The sequence below is a fragment of the Melospiza melodia genome, chromosome 1, assembly GCF_035770615.1.
Source record: "Melospiza melodia melodia isolate bMelMel2 chromosome 1, bMelMel2.pri, whole genome shotgun sequence".
Classification (NCBI taxonomy): domain Eukaryota; kingdom Metazoa; phylum Chordata; class Aves; order Passeriformes; family Passerellidae; genus Melospiza; species Melospiza melodia.
In genome coordinates, this window is record NC_086194.1 from 172549463 (window position 1) to 172573256 (window position 23794).

General features: G+C 48.0%; 1 protein-coding gene across 1 annotated transcript in view; it reads right to left on the reverse strand.

Moving 5' to 3' along the window:
* ZC3H3 (zinc finger CCCH-type containing 3) overlaps positions 1–23794 on the reverse strand; it is a 129355-nt gene that overhangs the window by 99300 nt on the left and 6261 nt on the right. The window lies entirely within an intron of this gene.

Here is a 23794-nt window from a genome sequence, read left to right on the forward strand (position 1 = left end):
GAAGGAGTTAAAAAAACCAACACGGTGCTTAAATTCAATTCTTGCACCTCACAGCTTATCCAGGATATCCCAAATTATCCAGGATTCATGAAGACCCCAGAGGTTTTAACTAAAGAGGAGCCGGGATACGCCTCACTTTATTTGGGACTGAAGGGCAGAATTAGGGATTAAACCCAAATTTACCCTGAAAAGTCCCACAAAAATGAAGGCAAGGCAACACTGCCGGGGAAATTCCACGCAGCTCCGGGCCGGCTACAATTCCTGCTGAACACACGGATATTTTGCTGCTTCTTGTAACTCTCAGTTCGTTTTTCCCTATGGGAAAAAAAAATCCTTTCTCCAGAAAAACAGCAGAGGCATCGTGCCCCCTAGAGGGTACCACAGCAGGTCCTGGTGTCAGATCCAGCTTCTCCGTATCCCAACAGGAAAAAGATGGAAGGAAAAATCAATTTCTTCCCACAGATTTCCACACCTGAATATGCCTGAATATGCTTTGTAAAGAATTGGAAAAGAAAGGGAGAAACGAATCCAGGAATTTTAAACTTTGCAGTACAGGCTTCAAATTTTACCCCCCCAGATTTTCCTTTCCAGCTGGGAAATCGGTGTAATTAAACTCCAAATCAAGGAATCCAGGGGGAAAAAAATCTATCCCAAACCGAGGAATACAGGGAAGAGATCCCTTCTTGTTTTGCTGGAGTGACACACGTGGAATTAAGCTCTCTAGGGAAGCTGGGCTGAGTCCAGTTATCCCTAAAAATCATCCCAAAAGGATCCCCTTGGGATGTGGTCTTGCTCAAAGCCCCAGGGGGGGTTTATTCACCGACCTATCTCCCATTCCCAAATCTCTTCCCGCATTTCAGCGCCGGGGAAATGCTGAGTCCGACAACACAGCTACGATTAAACGGGAAAGTGGAAGGGGAAAAACAGGGAAAAGCCAAAAGGAATAAGTTTGATGCTGGAGAATGGGAACAGATGGGAGTCAATGAGGCACAGAAATACAAGGAAAAGGCTGCTCCTGCCTCAGGGAGCTGCCAAGGTGAAGGATCCATGCCGGGAAAGGGATGGAAAGGGAATATCCCACCAGGGGACAGAGCTCAAGGAGCATCCACAGATGAGGAGGGGGATGTTTGCTCCTCTTTAAGTGTCTGGAAGGGAGGGGGGGGTTGGAGGGGGAGTGTTTTCCTGGTGGAATTTAAAGAGCCAAAATTCCCAGATTTTGCACAAGGCAGCAACATTGATTTACCCAAAATCCCAAACCATGCTTCCCATGGGGCACAGGAATGTCCTCCTCCAACTTCCCCAACCTCCCAGGACACCTTTCCCAACTGGTTATTCCAAGAAAACCGTGGAACTGGAAAGATGAGGACATAGCAATCCCAAAGCACTGGGTAGCCTGGAGCTGACATTCCCACAGGGAACAAGCTGAGCCTTCCCTCCAGGCTTCCTTCGGCTCACTCCACCAGGCTCGTTCCAAGATCCCTGGCTCTTAATTAAGCGTGGCTAATCAGACACCTGGAATTACCCAGCCCTGTGGCATTCCCAGCAGGAAAAGGGGAGGGGAAATAAACCCCACCCCACTTGTTTCACCACCAGCCTGAGCTCAGGGACAGCTGCAGATTCTGACCCGGGAGATCCCCATTTGTTTGGGAGATTTGGGAAAGGTCCAAGGATAAAAAAAAAAAAAAAAAAAAGGGAAAGGGGATTTGCAGCTGTGGGTGTGTATTGGAATAATATCTTTGGGAAGTGGCACCTGGGAAATTCTTGGCACTGCAGGGAGCAAGGTGGTACCAAAGCCAGACTGGAATATTGGAAAAGACTCCAAATTACAGGATTATGGAATGGTTTGGGTTGGAAAGGACCTTCCCGATCATGGAATTCCAACCCCTGCCATGGGCATCAATGCCTGCCACTATCCCAGGCTGCTCCAAGCCAAATCCAACTTGGCCTAGGATACTTCCAGGGATGGGGCAGCTTCTCTGGGAATTCCATTCCAGCCCCTCACCAGCCTCCAGGGAGGAATTCCTTCCCAAGTTCCCATCTAACCCCTGCCTTCTGGCAGTGGGAAGCCATTCCCCGTGTCCTGCCACTGCACTCAAAGGGAAGAAAGGAAAAAGGAGCTCTGGGATTGGATAAAACGGTGACACAACTCCCAGGGATTTTTCCCACCACCAGCTCTTCTTTTTGAGGGAGATACACAGGAACCTGGAGAAGTTGTGGAGTCTCCATCCCTGGAATTTGCCAGGCCAGGTTGGATGGGGCTTGGAGCACTTGGAATAGTGGAATGTGCCCCTGCCTATGGCAGGGGGTGAAACTGGATGAGCTTTAAGGTGCTTTCCAACACAAACTATTCCAGAATTTTAGGAAGGTGAGGGCTGACAGTGAGCAGGGATTTTATCCCGGGAAAAGGAGAAGGGAGCACAGCAACAGCACCCATCTCCCATCATCTCCTCAACTCCTTCCCAGCCCTCATGGAATGACAGATGATGAGGGAAGGAGGGTCAATCCACAAGGAATTAGAGGAGCCAAGTGGCAAATCAACAACAGAATCAGGATGAGATCATCCGCAAAAATTACCCCGGGAGGTGTCAGGAATCGAATCCCACACTACTCCCTGTTGGCCTCAAGAGCCCCTGATCTCCCACCCTCTCCAGCTCGGGATGCTTTTTTAATTCACGGGAATCACATCTTGCCCGGAGCTTTCCATGATGAATCCCATCAATTCGACGCATCCAAACCAAATCTTAAAATTGGAAAGGCACCTGTGAGAGGAGCGAGGAGCTTCCTGAGGCCGCGGAGCGCGGGCCGAGCCAGGGCCGGCGTTCCTGGCGGGAGTCGGATGCCAAGCTGGATGTTTCCGTAGGGACTCGACAAATCCAAGCGCTGTCCCGAGCCAAGGAGGGTAAAGATAGATCCGGCACACCGGGACAAACCCGTGGCTGGAGTTCCTCTTGTTCCCAGTTTTCCCCCTTTTTTCCTCGCGCGCCGTCTCCCTGTTCGCCCTCACAAGCGGTCCCCCCCCGGCTTGGGAGTATTTGGGAGGAAAGTTGGGAATGCGATAAGGTTACTCTGTCCCCAGGGAGGGAGAAGGGGCTTGCTCACAGCTGGCATTGCCTCGTTTTCTCACAGGCAGCTAATTGGGAATTTTCATCACTCCCGCTGTTATGTATGGACACAAGAGATGGAAAAGGGAAAAGATGATGACTCGGAACAGGTGTTTTCATTAAGGATTTCAGCGGGAATATTTCCACAGCCTGCTGAAACCAACTTCCAGGAGTCAAACCCAAGGCACGGCCCTGGAAAGGAGCAGCTCAGGACATTCCTGGTTCATTTTCCATGGGCTGATTCTGGAGCTGAGGGATGAGACAATCTCTGGAGATGTGCAAATGTCACTAAAAGGAATAAGAACCACAAGTGTCACCTCACAAATCTGTGGGATGCTCTTGGAACGTTCTGTTCTATGTGAATACAGAAAAATTACATTAATTTTCCTCTGCTGGAAAATAATAATATATGGAATAGCACAGGGGGGAAATAAGTCTTTATTAACAGGAATTCCAACTCCTGTAAACAATCCTAGAGGAAAGAGAAAGATCTTTCCTCTCCTACACTTTCCAGTACCTGCACTCTGGCACTTCACACCCAAATATTCCTGCCACATGGAAAATTGGATGCAAGAATATCCTGGAGCATCACAGCCATGGAGGTGGATCATTCCAGACCTTTGTGGGCCCACTGAGCTCAAGGACCTGCCAGGACCATGGGATGTGGGGTCATAACCTTGGCTCTAATTCCAGTTCCATCCTAACCCGTGGGTATCCTGGAGCAGGTCCAGAGGAGGTCATGGAAATGCTCCAAGGGATGGAGCCAGGCTGGGAGAGCTGGGAATGTCCAGCCTGGAAACGGGAAGCCTCCAGGGAGACCTTGGAGCCCCTTCCAGTGCCTAAAGGGGATCCAGGAGAGCTGGAGAAAGATTTTGGACAAGATATGGAGGGACAGGACACAGGGAATGGCTTCCCACTGCCAGAGGGCAGGGATAGATGGGATATTGGGAAGGAATTCTTCCTTGTGAGGGTGTTGAGGAGCTGGAATAGAATTCCCAGAGAAGCTGTGGCTGACCCTGGATCCCTGGAAGCGTCCAAGGCCAGGCTGGGTGGGGCTTGGAGCACTCTGGGATAGTGGAAGGTGTCCCTGCCCATGGCAGGGGTTGGAATTGGATAACCTTCAAAATTCCCAAACCACCCTCTGCCCATCCCATGGATGACAAAGGGCTGTATTTTCCTGCATTGCCAAGCTGCCACTTGGAAATAAATCCTAAATTTTACTAAATCAGGACAACTTTTCACAGGAGGTTTGTTCACAGGATCAAATCCGGACACAAATATTCACACAAATACTGAATATTCCCAATGTCAAAGCTTGGTTGCAATGCAATCAGCAGCATTTCAAGGAATCACAGGAATCACTACTTTAACCTCTGCTCCTCCACTGCATAAAAATTCCCTGAAATCCCACAAAAACCCAGGAAAGCAGCACTTATTATTTTCCATTACAGGTATAAAATACTTGGAGCATTCCCAACAATTCCCAAGAGCTGCTGAACAACATAAGGATTCATTTGTCCCCAGGAAATATCAGGGAGGGAAGGGAGCAGTGACCCAGAATCTGAGAGCAAATAAAGGTAATAAAGTGCATTTTAGAGGGGTAAATTTCCTGCTCCTGCACTGAAATCCAGCAGGGAATGCTGCAAGGAAGAGCAGAAGGAAAGGCAGGTTTACGGTAGGGAAAATAAGGAAGAGTTATGGGATTAAAAGGAAATGCTCCATTAATATTTCTCCTTAAATAACAACAGCAATAACTCAGCCTATTCCAAGGGGTGACAACGTGACACTGGAACTGGAGATGCTCTTGGGAGCAACAAAACGACTTTCCAGGATATTCTTTGGAGCCGGAATTGAATTGGAGATGAGATCTCCGTATTTTAATGGGATCACTCCACTGGCAGCTGCTCAGCATCCCGCAGTCATTGTCCAGGATCCCATCCCAGGAGGTGCCAAACAAATCCAAAACAAAGAGCTTGAACGAGCTGATTTTTCCTAACAATGCCATAATTGTTGGGATAACTAATTAATGCCGGCTGCAGCCTGGAGCAGAGCCCTGGCTGTGCTAATTATGGAATTTTTAATCCATTCCCTCTTGTTTCACCCGTGGAAGGAGCTCCTGGAGACAGCAAGGAGGGAGAATTGTGGAGATGCTGCTGCTTCCCAACTCTTGTTTTCCATGCTGGCTCCAGGTGATGCTCCATGGCCAGGATATCAGGAACATCCCACAGGTGGATATCTCATTTTTCTCTCTTCCCTGACTTTCACCTTAAGCTTTTTACTTCCCACATGCAATTCCCATTCTCTCAGGACTCAACATTCAAGAATTTCAGGGATAAACTTCCAAACCACCACCTCATCTTGTCCCTTTCTCTGGAGCTGTGGAAGAAGCCACCAAAAATCCCACAGGAATGGGATGATGAAGGAATAAGCACAGATTTTCAAGGAATTCAAACATGTATTTGCTTCCAGACATGGAAATTCAGAGAAAATCCCAGGAAAGAGACTGCTGGCAGCAGGAACAGCTGGGAAAAGCAGCATTTTGGCCACATCAACCCAACAGTTCCGGAATTCCCAGTTAGAAAGGGAAACGCCAGCGTTGCTCCTTCCAGTCCCTTTTTCCCACTCCCACACCAGCAGCTCTTCCCATTAAGTGCTCCAAGATCCCCTCGTTAACATCCCTAATTATTTAATTTTTACCCCAAATTTTCAAAGGGAAAGCTGGGCAGAGAGAGGAGATGCTCAGCCACAGATCACATCCACATCCCAACAGATTTTAAGGACTGTAGGACGTGTCATCTTGGGACATGGACCCTGGAACGTGCTGAATCCATGGAGCACGTCCACACGGTCCCAGATCTCCTCCATAAATGTTTTTTAACACTTGTGACCCAGCTGTAACCCAAGCCGGAGCACCTCAAGCTCCTTTTCTTTCTCATTTATCCCAATTTTCCCTTTGCCAAGATGGGATCATTTGGACAGCAGACAGGATACACATAACATCACACTCCGGATTGGGATTCCCCCATTGCATTGGGACGATTAAGGGCATATTCCTAGGAAATTCTAGAGGTCAATGCCATAATTCAGACAAACAGGGGAAGCCATTCCGAGGTGCTGAATGACTTAAAACAGAATTCCCTGCCCAGTCATTCCCGGGTGCCACCTGTCGGAGTTTGGAGCCTGAGAAAATACCCAGGAATGAGCAGAATCCCAAGGCACAGCTCCGCTCCACCAACTGCCGTAAGGAAGAAGCTGCTAATGGCTCCTCACTTGCTCCAGGGATTATGTCATAGCTCAAACTGTATTCCCAAGGAATGGGGTTACCACATTCCAGAGGAACGTGCTGGATACACACAGCAGCTTCCCAGGGGCTGGAGACAACACGGGCAGCACAAGAGCACAGGAAAGAAATATCCCGGTGGACACACAGGGAAGCTTGCTCCAAGCATATCCCTCCAGCCAAGCCTCTCAATTTTCAGATTTCTGGGAGAAGGGACACGCTTCCTTTGGAGACTCCAGGACAAAAATGTTCCACAGGAAAAAAAAAAAAAAAAAAGATTTACAGAATCATGGAATGGTTTTGGGTTGGAAGGCAGCCCCAAGACCATCCCATTCTAACTCCTGTGCCATGGGCAGCAACACCTTCCACTATCCCATGCTGCTCCAAGTTCTGTCTAACCTGGCCTGGAAAAGGCCAAAAAAATAAATGATAGAGCAGAGATTCCTTTAACACTCTTTTCCAAGAGATTGCCACATTTCCAGGTGCAGATTTGCTGTCACAGATACTGGCTCACTGTGGCCCTCTGGTACTTCCCAGCTGTTTCCAGGGCCACCCCACATTCCAAAGACATTTCAGTCCCTAAAACCACGCCTTCTCCTTGTGCTGGGATAGTGAGATCCCACCACCAACCCCCGGATCCAACTTCCCAGAATAAAACCTTTCCCTAAATTCTATGATTTTAGCCCCACATTTTAGACAAATCAACCTGAACAAAAAAAACTTCCTAAGACCCCAAACCACAACCAGTCCACACAAAACACTCCCACGAAATCCAGAAGAAAACAAGATTTAGGACAAGACTGAGGCCAATCCATAAACCTGGTTTATTTGGAGAGTCAGCACTTCTCAAATCCACCCGACTGCACCGTGGGGACTTGGAGCTGCCAGGGAATGTCACCTGTCAAGGCCACTTAGAGGGAGAGCGGCTCATCCTTGATGTTCCCATCCCGTAAATATTTCAAACAAAAACCAATTAATACCACTCCAGGCTGGAAAAAAGCTGCTCCACTCTTCTCCCTCGGAAATAAACTTTCCAAACTCGGAGAAAACTGGAGGGGAGGAAAAAAAACCCAGGCTTTGGTGCTTTTTCTTTCCACCTGGATCCCTCCATCACTCCTGAGGGAGAAGGGTGGCAACTCCAGGTTTCCTCTCATTCCTTAAAATCTTGGTCACAAAACATCCTCAGCATCTTTCTCACTGATCCAGCTCTTCCCAGCACTGATCCTGAGTCCCTCCTCTTCATGGAATCGATAAGGTTGGAAAAAACCCTCTAAGGTCAGTGAGTCCAAGAGAAGGGAATGGAGCTGGGAAGGGTCTGGAACACCAGGAGCAGCTGAGGGAGCTGGGAAAGGGGCTCAGCCTGGAGAAAAGGAGGCTTTGGAAAGACCTTTTCACTCTGCAATTCCCTGACAGGAATGTGGAGCCAGGTGGGAGTTGGGATCTGCTCCCAGGGAACAAGGATGGGAGGGAACCGCCTCAAGTTGCACCAGGGGAGGTCCAGCTCGGATATCAGGGAAAAATTTCTCAGTGGAAAGAGTTGACAAGCCTTGGCATGGCATGCCCCGGGCAGTGGTGGAATCACAATCCCTGGAAGGGTTCAAAAAGTGTGTGGATGTGGAATTTGGAACATGGGCTGTTGCTGGGTTAATGGCTGGACTCGATGATCTTAGAGGCCTTTTCCAACCTCGATGATTCCATGATTTCTTTGTCCCTCATCCACTTCCCACCTCCCCCTGCCATCTCCAAACCCTTTTGACTTTCTCTCCATTTTCTTTTGCTTGATCTCCCCATACCACTCTGATCCTACAGGAATGGGGACCTAAAGGATCACCAGCCACACCCAGGAGGGAGTGAGAGCACAGGGAACAGAATCTTGGAATGCTTTGGAAGGAACCTTAAAGCTCATCCAGTTCCACCCCCCTGACATGGTCAGGGACACCTTCCACTATCCCAGATTTCTCCAAGACCCACCCAACCTGTCCTGGAACGCTTCCAAAAATGGGACAACCACAGCTTCTCTGCAAAACCTGAGTCAGGGACTCCTCACCCTCACAGGGAAGAATTCCTGCCCAATAGGTGGGATTTTTGCCCAGATCCCACAGTGCTGGGATCTGCCGGAGGTTTTTTCCCCAGATCTCACAGATCTCTTTTTCCCAAATCTGCTCCCATTTTCCAAGCAGCAAAATCCAGGAAAAGCAGTAAAATCACTTATCCCAAGGTTACAGAGGTCCAGCAACAGTAAAGACTCTTTGGTTTTAATCAACTCCAAATGGATTTGAAGGACATTCCCCAGGTGTTCCAGGGATTGCTGGTATTCCAATTTAAGAGTATCTCCAAATGGTAAACCCCTTTCTAGGCCACCAGAAATTCCAGAACAGGAAAAAAAAATCCCTCCTGTCTCCCACTGTCTTGGCTGAATCCCCACTGGATCCCAGTTGATTTGAACATAAACGGTTTTGTTGGTGGTTTTCTGGGAATTTGTTTTGTTTCCCTTTATTTTTTCCATAATAAAAATAAAACAAATCACCCCAAACTTCATCCATCTGCACACACCGGAAGGAAAAATCCCATCCAGCCTTTTTCACTCAGCTGCCACATCCAATTATTCTCTCTAGGCAATGTGTCAGGAACCATCTCCTAAATATATGGAATATTGGAGCAGCAGGAGAGCCAGGCATCCCACCAGTGACCTGAATGAACTGGGAGCTGACTGGTTAGTAAAGCTGGAAGGGAAAAAAAATTCCCTGAAAAATCTCTGGCATTCCTTTATTTCACTCTTCAGTAATCCACAGGATATCCAGGAGCATCTGGAGCTGCAAATCCCGACTCAAGCCAAAATTCCAGGCTGGATGGGGGCTTGGAGCAACCTAGGACAGTGGAAGGTGTCCCTGCCCATGGCAGGGGTTGGAATTCCATGATCTTTAAGGTCCCTTCCAATCCAAACTATTCCATTACTCTGTGATTCTAAATTCCTTCTGAGTACTCTTCTTATCCAGGTTTTAGAGGAAAAGCCACCCACTAAAAATCCCTCAGGAATGTCAGTGATCCTTTTCATAGGATAATACATCCTTGTCTAGTGAGAAACTGGAAGTTTATAGAATTTCTCCTCCTCCCAACACAGCACATTCACAACCATCAACTCCAGAATCCACTTAAAAATTGGGAAAATACCTCAATCCTACAGGATTCAAGATTTGGGACAAGTTTTTAAAACATACTGGCAACAAGCACACTCCTGCTTTGAATTCCAAGGAAAATGCTGCTCCATTAAGCAACCCAGGCCACTCTGCTCCCATGAATATTTAAAGGAGAAAAAGCAAAGCATTAGGGAATGAGGCAGCCTGGAATGTGCACTAAGATCCTTGGGAAGAGGGGACAGGACAAAGGAAGTGTCAGCACAGCCCAAGTGGCCGCTGTGATGTCCAGGACTGGGTTTTAAGAGGATGGAACGGGGAAGGGAAAAAGGGAAAAGTCTTTTCCGACACCACTTAGTGTGGAATGAGCCCTTCGGAACAGGCAGGGACTGACACGCGATGGGAAGTGGATCCATGGTGAGGATCCATTAATGGAAATGCAACAAAGAGGGAAATGTCCTTTCAATTGAAAGGGAAAACTGGCTGGGAATTGTGGGGACGGAATAACACAACAAAAAAATATTTTGGAATCGATGTTTCCTGCAATGTATTACCAGAAATATCAGGGAATGTGTTAAGGAATAAAATTAAAAAAAAAAAAAAACAAAAAAAAACAAACAAAAAAAAAAAAAAAAAAAAAAACAGGAATAAATCTGAATTACTCCTTCCAGTGCCTAAAGGGCTCCAAGAAAGCTGGGGAGGGACTTTGGATGAGGTCTGGAGGGACAGGAGACAGGGAATGGCTTCCCACTGCCAGAGGGCAGGGATAGATGGAATATTGGGAAGGAATTCTTCCCTTTGAGGGTGGGGAGGAGCTGGAATGGAATTCCCAGAGAAGCTGCAGCTGACCCTGGATCCCTGGAAGTGTCCAAGGCCAGGTTAGATTTGGCTTGGGGCAATCTGGGATAGTGGAAGGTGTCCCTGCCCATGGCAAGGGGTGGGATTAGATGGTCTTGAAGGTCCCTCCCAGTTCCCACAATTCTGTGATTCTGGGAAACTCCAAAAAAGAAATCAAATTCCATGTCCAAATTCCCAATCATTGCTCTTAGGCACAGGGTCAAGGCAGAGAGTGAGAGCAAGAGAAACAACACAGAGCAAAGTCTGGAATCATGGAAGTGAAAGCTGGAAAAGAGCCCCAAGATCACAGAGTCTAAACCTCAGCCCAGCACCACCACCAAGTCCACCACTAATCCCTGTCCTCAAGTGCTAAATCCACACATCCACACATTTTTTGGACACTTCCAAGGATGTGGCTCCCCCAAGAAGCCCATTCCAATGCATTACAATCCTTTCCATGAAAGCCATTTTCCCAATACACAAACTAAAGCTTCCCAGGCACAACTTGAGGCTGTTTCCTGTGGTCCTGTCCCTTATTCCCTGGAAGCAGAGCCCAATTTCCAGCTGATTCCACCCTCAGGGAGTTGTGGAGAGTGAAAAGGTCCTCCCTGAGCCTCCTTTTCTCCAGGCTGAGCCCTCCCCAAGCTGCTCCCGGTTGCTCCAGACCCTTCCCCAGCTCCATTCTTTTCTCTGGATATGCTCCAAACCCTTACTGTCTTTCTCGTTAAGAGGAGCCAGAACTGATCCCAGAATTCCAGAATTGATCCCAGCTTCACTTCAGAGCCCATGACCTAAAACAACATAAAACAAGCTCCTACTTCCATTAAAAAGCCTAGGGAAACCCCAGGCTGGAGATTTCCAGCCTGGCAGCAGAAGAGGTTTCCCATCTCAATTTCACTCTGGAATTCTTCACTACATTTTACTGCTGGGCTTGATGCTGCTCCTGCAGCATCTGTGTGGGAATTAAGGATGTTCCATTCAGGAACGTCTCTAACTCGAGACACCAGACAGCCCTGGAGCAGGGCACAGTGTTCCCTCAGGGAATGACAGCAATGCTGGGAGCTCCCAGGAGAGGAGCTGAGGATTCCCTGTGCTAAGCCAGGGCACGCGAGAGCTGGGCCAGGGCAGGGAGAAGGAGCAGGGATCCCACGAGGCAGGGAGAGAGTGGAAAAAGGGAAATAAAGGAAAAAAATCCAGGCACGGGACCCTGAGGTTTAAGTTATCGTTGAGTCCAGGGAGCTGGAATGTCTTGGATGTGTCCAGAAAGTGAGGGAAGCAAACAAAGCCAAGGAGTTGATCCAGGGGATGGAGACAGGCTGGGAGAAAAGGGAAAACTCTGTGGAGACCTCAGAGCCCCTTCCAGTGCCTAAAGGAGCTCCAAGAGAGCTGGAGAGGGACTTTGGATAAAGGATAGACTGCCAGGACACAGGGAATGGCTTCCCACTGCCAGAGGGCAGCGTTAGATGGGATACTGGGCAGAAATCCTTCCCTGTGAGGTGATGAGGCCTTGGCACAGGATTCCCAGAGAAGCTGTGGCTGCCCCATCCCTGGAAGCTTCCAAGGCCAGCCTGGAGCAACTCCAGGTCCTGGGGCCGTGTCCACTCCCAGCCCACTTGCCACAGGGATGCTCCAGCCCTGAAGGGAGGCAGGAATAACTCCCCACATAAACACAACCTCCTTTTGGAATTATTCCGGCTGTTGGGAATCGCAAGCACTGGCACCTGTTTATCTCGAGGGGCCAGCCAGGGCCTGGGAGGAGATAAACAAGGATATCAAGTTTAGGACGCTTTTCCACAAAGCTGCTTTCCCCACGTTGTGTGCAGGCCATGGAATGTCTGTCACCCACGCCCTGCCCGGCCCCACAAGGAGAGTGGTGACAGTGGGAGAGTCGCTGGGGCTGGGCATCCCCCTGCTCCGGGGGCTGGAATTGCTCAGGAGCAGGGATCACTTTACCAGCATTGTATGTCCTAAACAACATTGTTCTCCTAAACCCCTTTTGGCTCAACGAGTGTTTGTTCACTTCATGACCTGTCCTCACCTGTCCTTTGCCGGCCCCATCTTCCCCCCATCCCAAAAAAGTGGATGTGTCAGGGTCTCCAGCTGGTCAGAGTGACCCCGAGAAAAGTTGGAAAGTCTCTTTTCCCAGCCCAGTGCTTGAACAAGTCAGGGCTCTTCGTTTCTCAGTCTCAAAGTTGTTTATTGTATCTTACATATAAAATTCTTTCTCCTGTCCAGCCGAGGTCAGCTCAGCAAGACAGTCAGAAGCATTCTGCCTGCCCCTGGGGTGGTGTTATGTCTTTATACCAAAAACCACATATACAATATTTACAATTACTTTCCAATACCTATCACCTATGTTAGACAGTGAGCTTCTACTCTAAAGCAATCTAAAAGTGCCAACATCACAGCAGAAGATGGAGGCCAAGAAGAAGAAGGAGAAAGGTAGGACACGTCCAGATCCCTCCATCTTGCACCCCTGGACCCCAAAATTCTAAAAACCCCAAAATCTACTTTTTCACCTTGTGATAAATTCACTATCATTCTGCTTAATTTGTCATGGCTTGCAGATCTTCATCTAAGGTTGATAACTTGCTCCACGGGTCATAATCAAAACCACAGGCATCTTGGGCGCTGTGCCAGGGTCTCTGAGACCCCTGGCAGGGGTCTTGGCTGCTCAGGACAGACAGAGGGATGTCCTGGCTCCTGACAGGATGTGCTACAAAATCCAACCAAGCACATGATTCCCAAGCTCTGGAAACAAACTGCAAAATCCAATCTGCCTGGGTGGATTTTATCACTCGTTCCTCCGTGTCCAGAGGCAGCAGGAGGGGGCAGGAAATCTGCGGGGTCGTGATCATGAAATCATGGAATGGTTTGGGTTAGAAAGGACCTTCAAGATCATCACATTCCAACTCCCTACCATGGGCAGGGACACCTTCCGCTATCCGAGGTTGCTCAAATTCCCATCCAACCTGGCCTTGGACAATTCCATGGATAGGGTAGCCACAGCTTCTCTGGGAATTCCATTCCAGCTCCTCACCACCCTCACAACCAAGAATTCCTTCTTAATATCCTATCTCTCCCTGTCCTCTGGCAGTGGGAAGCCATTCCCTGTGTCCCGTCACTCCATCCCTTGTCACATTCCCAAAGGGAATCCCAAAATCCACTGGGATCATCTCTTTGTATTCTTCTTGAACTGGGATCACCCAAAGCACCCACTGGTTCAACCAGCCTGGCCCCACCAGTGCCACAAACAGCCAGCTGGAATTCTGTGAACCCTAAGCCTCATTTTGGGGCTCTGGGTTTACCGGGATCTGAAATCCTTTGGAAATAATGAATCCAAACTCTCTGGAAAGAGATGAAGAAATTGATGAGAAAGTCATTCCAATCTCAGAGATCCAAGGAAGGCCATCTTTTCCTGCCAAAGGGAATCATGGAATGGTTTGGGCTGGAAAGGACCTTAAATCCCATCCAGTTCCACCCCCTGCCATGGGCAGGGATACCTTCCACTATCCCAGGTTCTTCCAAGCCAAATCTAACCTGGCCTTGGACAATTCCAGGGATTCAGGGGCAGCCACAGCTTCTCTGGGAATTTCATTCCAGTTCCTCACCACCCTCCCAGGGAAGGATTCCTTCCCAAAATCCAGTTTAATCCTGCTCCTCTTCAGCTTATTTACATTTTTCCATTTCTTTAGGGCATTTCATCCTTCAAATATTCCCACTGGAGACTCCGCTTCCCCTGGATGTCAGGAATGTCCCCAAAACCACCACTGACTTAGACCCTCAATTTTTGGAGCGATATTTCCTTGATTAATTATTATTTAGACTCTTCATATTTAGGAAAGCAACTTCATTAACCCCATGGACGGGAGGGTTAAAATTAAGAAAGAAATAAAAATCCAGCTGCCATATTGAAAGTCCATTAAGCCAGGAAAGGACCCAACTTTGGTGCTTCTAAACATCAATTATTCCGGAATAATTAATTAGCAAAGCTCTAACAATACATAAAATCACTCGCCTCTGACTCTTCTGATAATTTATGCAAGATTAAAGTATCGCTGTGGTTGCCTTTTCTGGTGCCTAATTCAGCATTTTCTTTTTCCTTATGGAAGCAAGACTCCAGATTTAACTGCTCTAATGCCCTTTTACAGTGTTTGCTGTAGTAAAATCTAACAGCCACTCCGGCAGGCGAGCCGGGAAATGATGGATCACGGAAGCTCACGGAAAGGGGAGCACCGTAAAATGCCCCAGTTAATGTGGAGAGAGCAGAGTAAATCTTGTTTTAAAAACAGAGAGGGATCTCTGATGGACTCACCTCACCCCATCAAATTCCCTTTTGATTTGCTTCCCGATAAGGGAGGGCTCCGCTCCCTGATTCCTGATAACAGGGAAAGCATTTGGAAGTCATCCCTGCTAAATTAAGGTCACCAATCACTGCAAACACCTCGACCCAGCAAGGAACCAACATCATTTGGGTGGCAGGTTGGGCTCTTCGTCAAAAGGAAAGAATTCCTTGCTTTTTTAAATCCCAAAAGGAGCACTTGATACTGATCCACCTGAGCCTTGGGATTCAAGCACATTTTCCCATCCCAAAGCTGGATAAAGAATGGATTGAGAGCAGCACCAAGGAAAAGGACTGGGGGTTTTGGTGGATGAAAAACTGGAAGCGCCTCATCCATGTGTGCTCACATCCCAGAAATTCCCCATATCCTGGGCTCATCCCACAGCGTGGGCAGCAGGAGAGGGGGGAATTCTGCCCCTCTGCCCTGCACAGGTGAGATCCCACCTGGAATTCTGCATCCAGCTCAGGGATCCAACATCGGGAGGATATGGAGATACTGGAGCAAATCCAGAGGAGGCCACGGAGATGCTCCAAGGGCTGCAGCCAGGCTGGGAGAGCTGGGAATGTCCAGTCTGGAGAAGGGAAGGATCCAGGGAAACCTCAGAGCCCCTTCCAGTGCCTAAAGCGACTCCAGGAGAGCTGGAGAGGGATTTGGGCCAAGGGATGGAGGGACAGGACACAGGGAATGGCTTCCCACTGCCAGAGGGGAGGGAAAGATGGGATATTGGGAGAGAATTCTTCACTGGGACAGTGCTGAGGCCCTGGAATGGAATTCCCAGAGAAGTTGTGGCTGTCCTATCCTTGGAAGTGTCCAAGCCCAGGCTGAATGGGGCTTGGAGCAATCTGGGATTGTGGAAGGTGTCCCTGCCCATGGCAGGGGATTGGAACTGGATGATATTCAAGATCCTTCCCAAACCATTCTGTGATTCTATGGGGGAAAAAGAAAAAGTTTGATGCCACATCCCAGCCACTCACCCTTCCCTGGGCTCTCTCTGCCCCATCCAAGGACAAGATGTCCCAGGACATTTGCTGGTGCCCTGAGGAACAACATGGGGTTTCCCATCGCAACCAACACTGGAGTTTACAGCCCACACTAAACCTCCAAGAATTCCCGTGCCCTTTTCCAACAGAGAGCCCCTGAGGGCAGCTTAAGGGCTGATAACACGTGGGATCAGCTTTGGAGCCAATCCCGTCCACACCTCCACACGAAATCCCCACTTGACACCGCTCCAAACAATCCAAAATAGAAACAGCCCCCCGAAAACCGCACGCGTGGGGATTATCCAGAGGCACAGGGGAGGAGGAAACGTTCCTTGAACTCAGATTTCCTGAGGGATGGCAGCAAAATTCCCGTTGACAAGCGAAGTCAAGGCATTTCCCCACCCCTCAGGCTGAAGCAGAAACTCCGGCAAAGCTGCTGGAACAGCAGAGTTTTGTAGGACTCGGGAGATGCTGCCGAGTCCACAAATCCCTTATTCCAGGTGCACTCTGGCATCTGTTCCATATTCCAAGGGGTTTTTTGCTCATTTCCAGGGTTTTGTAGAGCACACAGAGCGATCCAGCGAGCCCTGGAACGAACGGCTTTACTCGGCTCAGCAGCCAGGGAGAGGAATTTCCCTCCGACGCTTCCGAGTCGTTACAAGGAAAACCAAATGGGAAGATTTCCATGAGAAAATTTTAAAACTTAGGGCGTAAACTGGGATTAGGGAAAGAACTGGAAGCAGAAAGCAGAACAGAGAAACCTACGCAGGTTTTACGGGGAATTGAGCATCTGCCAGGGCGGGATTTTGGGAATCCTGACAGAGTAGTGGAGGATACTCCGATCATCCACGCCGGCATCAGTAATTCCAACTGTGACCGTGCTGGGAATACCATTAGACAGTTTATTAAGTGGGAGAAAATAGCAAAAAAAAAAGGGAAAAAAAAAACAAGGAAAAGGGACTCATTGTCACTTCTCAGGTTATGGGTTTTTACAAGTGCCTTAACCCACTTTTATTTTCCTTATTTTTATTTAGGAAGGAAAGATAAGCAGAGGAATAAGAGGGATCAGCACTGAAATTCCACCCAATTCCAAGCAGCAGGTCCAAAACTGGTTTAAAAGCTTCCTTTTTGGCTGGATTAGGAGACTCCTAGAGGTCACTTCCAAGCCAAAGCATTCCATGGACAAATAAATATCTATTTCCAAGATAAAGATCTGTTCCCAAGAGCATGGAGTGACAGGATAAAGGGGATTTGCTTCAAACTGGGAGTAAGTTCAGATGGGATATTGGGTAGAAATTCTTCCCTGTGAGGGTGGTGAGGTCGTGGTTGCCCAGAGAATTTGTGGATGCTCCATTCCTGGAAATATTTAAGGCCAGGCAAGCTCTAGGAGGTGAAATGAGGAGTTTAGGACCTATTGCTGTGTTTCCTACGTTTTTTTCCCCTGTCTATTTTAGTTCCAGACCGTGCCATCCCTGAAAGGTTTGGAGTCTTACACGAAGCCCCCCACAGACCTGGAAATATCAAGGGTCAGACCAATGGAAGGATCTCATCCATCCCCAAAGCCAAATATTTTTCCTATTAGTGTATAAACAGATTACTCCCTAAAGAGCTGCTGGCTACCAATGGAATTTCCCAATCCAACAGAGCTGGAGCTGCACAAGAGAGGCTCTAAAATAGGGACTGGGGCAAAAATATTGAAGCAAAACTACCTAAAATGGGGATTGAGAGGTGACTTTCATTAAAATATGGAATAGTTTGGATGGGAAGGGACCTTCAAGGTCATCTCCTTCCATGGGACACATTCCACTGGACCAAGCTGCTCCAAGTCCCATCCAACCTGGCCTGGAATGCATCCAGGGATGCAGCTTCCACAACAAATTGAGCGTAAAAAACTGAGGTCGAATTCCACAGGGAAAGAGACACCCAGGAATTGTCACCTTCAGGATCCCCATTTCCCTCTAGATGTTCCCTCTGTCACTGTCACCAATTTCCCCGACCCCAAATCCAACGTCCACATGGGAACACTTCCTTGAGCAAGGCCCATCCCCTTGCTCCTAGCAGGCTGTTATTTTTAAAAGAGGGCTCTGCAAAGAGAATTCCCAACCCTGGCTCCAGGCCTGCAGCTCCTCTTGCAGCTCGGGACAAGTCACCTGGAAATGCCAAGGCAAGGCGGAAACCCAAAACCGTTACTTACGACCACTGACGTAACCGGGCCCGGCAAAGGGCCAAGAATGTGAACTTTTCCCAATTCCTGAAGGAGTGAGGAGCCACCTCGCCAGCCACGCTCCACCCCTGGCTCCCAAGGACAAGCCAGAGGGAAGAGAGAGCTGGCAAACTGAATGATTTCCAAGCAAGGTCAAAATCTAGGTGGGACAGAGGAACGGCAGAGAGCGGCGACCTTGGAAGGGTTTGGATCAGCTGGAAGGAACTCGGGGAAACGGGAGTGATGATGGAGCAAAGAAAAAGATGTGATGAACTCTGGGGTGTTCTGTGTGTGATCCAAGGGCTTCCCTGAGGGAAGGGATCAAGAGCTTAACTCGGCTGTAACACGATCGGAGGCGTCGCCTCGAAGAGCAGCAAAACCTCACGCAACTCATAAGAAAAATAAAATAAAATAAATATACAATAAAACACCAAACAAGGAAAAAACCTCCAAAATTCCCTCAATTGCTGTCCCACTGGGAATCAACCTGCTGGAAGCTTCAAGAAAAAAAAAAAAAATAGGAGAGGGTATACAATCCAGGGCTGAGATTTTCAGAGCTGCCAGAGGGATCCAAACACCCGGTGTCAATAAAATTATCAGCAGCTGAGCATTTGGATGCCACCCATAACTTGCTCCTCACCATTTACACCCCCTTTACTCGCCCAAGTAATGCAAAGCAGCTCCTGCCACTTCTGCCTCCAGCGTTTTTCCAAGCAAACACTCCTTGCCCATCCCAACCCCCTCATGTCACATCCTTCCAAGAAGGAGAGAAATGAGGGTTTTGGGAATTTTTTGGAGGGTGATTCTGGCAGTAAAGAGTTGGAGAAGCTTCTGCAGATGCAGAGTGAAGCAGGTTTTCTGAATTCTATGGAATTTCTCCTTAGGAAGATGGGAAAACAAACAGGATTCCTTCTGTTTGGCAGTTTTAACAGTGGGGTGGCAACACAGGAAAAGCAGAAAGCTGATAACACCAACCACTGGCTTATCTCAGTTTGGAGCAGGAGAAAGGGGAAGATAAGCAGGGAAGGAATATTTCCAAGGGAAGCAACACAAATCCAGGTTGGATGTAGTGGATCTGACAAGGATGTGCTCCCAAATTACTCCTGCTCTGGCCTTGGACTTGCACAGCCACAGATGGGGAATTGCAACAATTCCACATCCACTTAAGCTGCAGGAGGGAAGGTTTAGTGGGATATTGGGAAGGAATTCTTCCCTGGGAGCATGGTGAAGCACTGGAACAGAATTCCCAGAGAAGCTGTGGCTGCCCCTGGATCCCTGGAAATGTCCAAGGCCAGGCTGGACAGGGCTTGGAGCAACCTGGGATAGTGGAAGGTGTCCCTGCCCATGGCAGGGGGGTGGAACTGGATGATCTTCAAGGTCCCTCCCAATCCAAATTGTTTTGGGATCTAAATTCCACAAGGAACCACCCACCTCTCCCAGGAAAACAATCCAAAATCTCTTTAGAAGTTCCTTTTATAGCCAGACCTGGAAGTCACAGCAGGAAAAGGGAGCCAGGCTTTGAACTCAGGACACAGCAAAATAAGTTGATCTTTAAGATCCTTCCCAGTCCAAACCATTCCAAGTTCACCTCAAGCAGGACACGACCAGTCTCACACGGAGCCACCCAACCCGGGCAAGCACCGAATTATTTAAGGAACAAACACAACATAAATAAGGAAAATTCCCTGGAGAACCTCCCTCGTGCTCTCTCCATCTCCTGCTTCCAGCCAGCTGTGACCGTGCCGAAGCAATCCCGGAGCAGCCCTGCCTGGAAGGGGACATTACAGAGGTGGAAAAGACACGGAGGAGCCTCTTTGTAATATTCCATGATCCCCCCGGGCGAGGCGCAGAGCCGGCGCTGCTGAACGCTGCACTTTTGGATTCAATTAAAGTGATTATCTGTTGTGCCAAATAAATTGTGTCCAGCATCTATCCTGCAGGATTTTACACCTCCAGCCTCATTATTCCCTAACTGTTTCCTCCTGTTTATGCTCTCTCCAATTAAATTGCTGATAATATGAGCCAAAATAAAAAACGAGCGCACCTTGTCCGGAGAAAATTGATTCCCTTTTTTTCCTGCACCGGGCGATTGCCAGGTTTTATATACTCTGTTCCTGGCGATCATTAGTAATTCAATTTTCTTTTTATTAGCCCCCTTATCTGCTGAGCAATATAGTGGCAGAGCTGACCTCTTTCGCACGGGTAAATGTTTAAAATCTTTTCCCTGATTAATTTTGCCAGTTAAGGAAAAGAGGAGAAATGATCCGGCTCTTTGCCATCACAATGAATAAAGCTTAATGTTGATTGTGATGGAATTTCTAATGCCAAGGAAATTGATTGAACGCAGCAATTACCCCGCAATAGGAACTCCAGGGAAATGGGATGGTTTTCTCCCCGGCCGTAGCCTTTTGGTTATTTAAAACAATCCAATTTGCAAGGATAATTATATATTAGTGTTTTATCTGCCACCGGGAATGAACATGGGAATTTTGATACTGGCCCGGCATTAGCAGGTTATTGCTGCAAATTACTCCAGATCTGCTTTCTTTCACATAAAGACGAAATTAGGCCATCAATAACCAGAAAAAGGTGGACTGAGGAGATGGGAGAGGCACGAGTGCCCTCTGCAGGGCTGTGTGTGCTTCCAAAAATCCTCAATTCTCCTGGAAAAGCCCCCGATTCTCCTGCAAAAATCCCAATTTTCCCACACGTACCACACAGTCATCACTCCCACTCTCCTTGTCCATACATTTGCCACATCTCTGACATTAAAATGAACTGGAAAACAAATCAAGAAATCTTCATTTGAAGCACTTATTCCTAGTTTTTTCCAAGGAAAAAATCCTGGGAATAAGAAGTGACAGCCCAAGCAGGATGAGCCAAGGAATGTCGAGGAAAAGTTCCCAACTACCACAATTCACTTGTCTCTTGTCAAAAAATAGGTTGGGAATAAGCCTCATCCTGCAAGAAATCCCAGATAAAGACAGGAAAAAGCTGTTGGGAAAGCATGGGACTCCCATATCCTCTGGCATGGGACTTTTAGGACGGCAAAAGCAGGAATATCCCGCTGTCATCACACCTGGATCAGTCAAACCTCACTTGAAAGTTGGCATTTTCCCTCAAAACTGGTGAGAAAAAGATGCCATCCTTGGACTTTTGGGAATATTCCATCTTCAGTCTGGAGAAAGTGGATAAAGGATTCCCAAGGTGATGGGACAGGACATGGAGAAAAAGCTCTTTTGGCATTTAGACAGGCTGGGAGAGCTGGGAATGTCCAGCTTGGAGCAGGGAAGGATCCAGGGAAACCTCAGAGCCCCTTCCAGAGCCTGAAGGGGCTCCAGGAGAGCTGGAGAGGGACTGGGGACAAGGGATGGAGGGACAGGACACGGGGAATGGCTTCCTGCTGCCAGAGGGCAGGCACAGATGGGATTTGGGAAGGAATTTCTCCCTGTGAGATTGGGAAGGTGCTGAAATGGAATTCCCAGAGAAGCTGCAGCTGCCCCATCCCTGAAGTGTCCAAGACCAGCTTGGATGGAGCTTGGAACAACCTGGGATAGTGAAAAGTGTCCCTGCCCCATGATGGGAACTGGAATTCCATGATCTCCAACATCCCTTCCCACCCAAACCATTCCACGATTTTATCCAAAACACTGGCACACGAGACCTTGATGATCCTTGTTGGTCCTCCAGCTTTTTCCTGGATAGGGAGAGAAACAACCAACACCTTTTATCCCTCTTCCATCATATCCCTGAGGATCCCAGAGGTGATGGAGGCAGCCCGACCTGGAACTTTCTCCCTGTTCCACCATCCCATTGGAAAAACTTCCATTTGGGACACACTCCAATATCTGAGTTGTTATTAAACACCCTACTTAATCAAGTATTTTGGAATTAATTGGTAAGAGCTGCAGGTGGATCTCTCACAGAACAGCCCAAATCAATCCCAAGAAAATTCCTGCCAATCTGCCACTTTCCACTGGCTCTCTGATTCCTAAATAACAGCAATTCCCACAGAGGGAAGTGGACAGAGCACTGGAAAACACCAATCCCAGTTTAAGACTCAGCAACACCTGGAAGAGCTCCCTACTGATGAGACCAGACAGATCCATTTGGGTGCAAGAAGGGAACTGGAAAGTCAGGAGACAGACCAGGACTTGGGAAAAGCAGGAGCAATGTCCTTGTTCAGCCCACAGAGCTGTGCCACAGATCCCCAAATCCTGTGGAACAGGACAAACAGGAAACCAGCCAGGCTGTGTCACCACAGGCCCCACATCCGTGGGGACGCAAGGGGCTGATCCAGCTTTTCCAGCCACGCTGCCGTGCAGGAAGTTGGGAACATCCCTCCCCTCTGTCTTCCCCTCCACCTCCCTGCTCCATTCCTACCCCACTCTGCTCCCAGTGCATCCCAGTAACCCCATTTACTTCCCTCACACCTGCCCAAGGAGAAATGGAAAAGACTGGAAATTCCACCCCTTTGTGGTGATTAATATCCACAATATTTTTGCTGGGATTAATATCCACACTTTGCCCCAAAAGAAACCAAAACAACTTTCCCAAAACCTCTTGGATAACCTGGGAGCCAGGAATTGAATCCACAAAACTTCACTTATTCCCTGCTCCCTGTGGAACCAAAAACACTGGCACCACATCCATAATTATACCATTTAAAGGGAACATGGGAGTTGTCCCAGTCCCTGTGAGCATTCCAGACTTGGGAACATCCCTGCCCCATCCACCACCCAATAATCTTCTCCTACTAAACCTGGGGGAAAAAAATAACACAGAAGTCCTGGAGCACACAGAGGAACAGCCCTGGAATAATTCCACAGCTTTCCAAACCCAGAGTTTAAGAATATTCCAACACATGAAGTTGTTGGAATATTCTTAAATAGAACATAAATATTCTATTCATGTAAATCCTCTGCCTGGGATTGAAGCTCTCCAAGAAAAATCTTGAAGTACAAGAATTCAAAGAATTCAAATCCAGAATGTCAATTTTAATCAAAGGGAGCAAATCCAAAATTCACTGAGGGAATTTCAAGGAAATCCAAGCTCCTCCTGAATTTCTCAGACCTAATCCCTTTTTATTTCTTCCATACTCCAACCTTTTTTATTTGCCAACTTCCCAAAGCCTGAAGCAAAATCACATTCCCGCTTTATTTTCTCATTCCTATCCTGTTAAAATCAATATTTCAGTGCAGGAACATTCCCTTCAATCAAGGAACTGGGATTCCAAACAAGCTGATATCCCTGGGATCATCACTGCCTCAATTCCCCCCAAGGTTAAAATGCTGTAGTTCCATGTCTCCAGAGTTTTCTGTCTTTTCACAGAATCATGGAATGATTTGGGTTGGAAGAACTCAAAAGATCGTGGAATTCCACACCCCTGCTATGAACAGGAACACTTTTCACTATCCCAGGTTTCTCCAATCCCCATCCCAGCTGGCCATGGTCACTTCCAGGGATCCAGGGACATCCACAGCTTCTCTGGGAATTCCATTCCAGGGTCCTACCACCCTCCCAGGGAAGAATTCCTTTCCAATTTCCCATCTAACTCTGCAGGGGGAAGCTATATTCCCCCTTGTCCTAGCATTCCAGCCCCTTGCCCAAAATCCCTCATCCAGAAAAACTCCACAACATCTCAACAGAGCTGTTTAAACATCAAATAATCCCAAAATATAACTAGAGACAAATCCCAGCTAAACGTGATCCAAACTCCTCTCCTAGCTCTAGCAATTCCCACAGGGAATTTCACAGGGCCACAGGGAAATTTGTGCCTCATATCCATCTGAAACAATTGAATCCCAGGTGGGGGAAGCCTTTTATCCACAAAAATATCCCTAGGGAACAGAAGAACCAGACTTGGAGCCACCGACATCCCAACAACATCCCAGACACGTGGAGGTGCCACTCTGA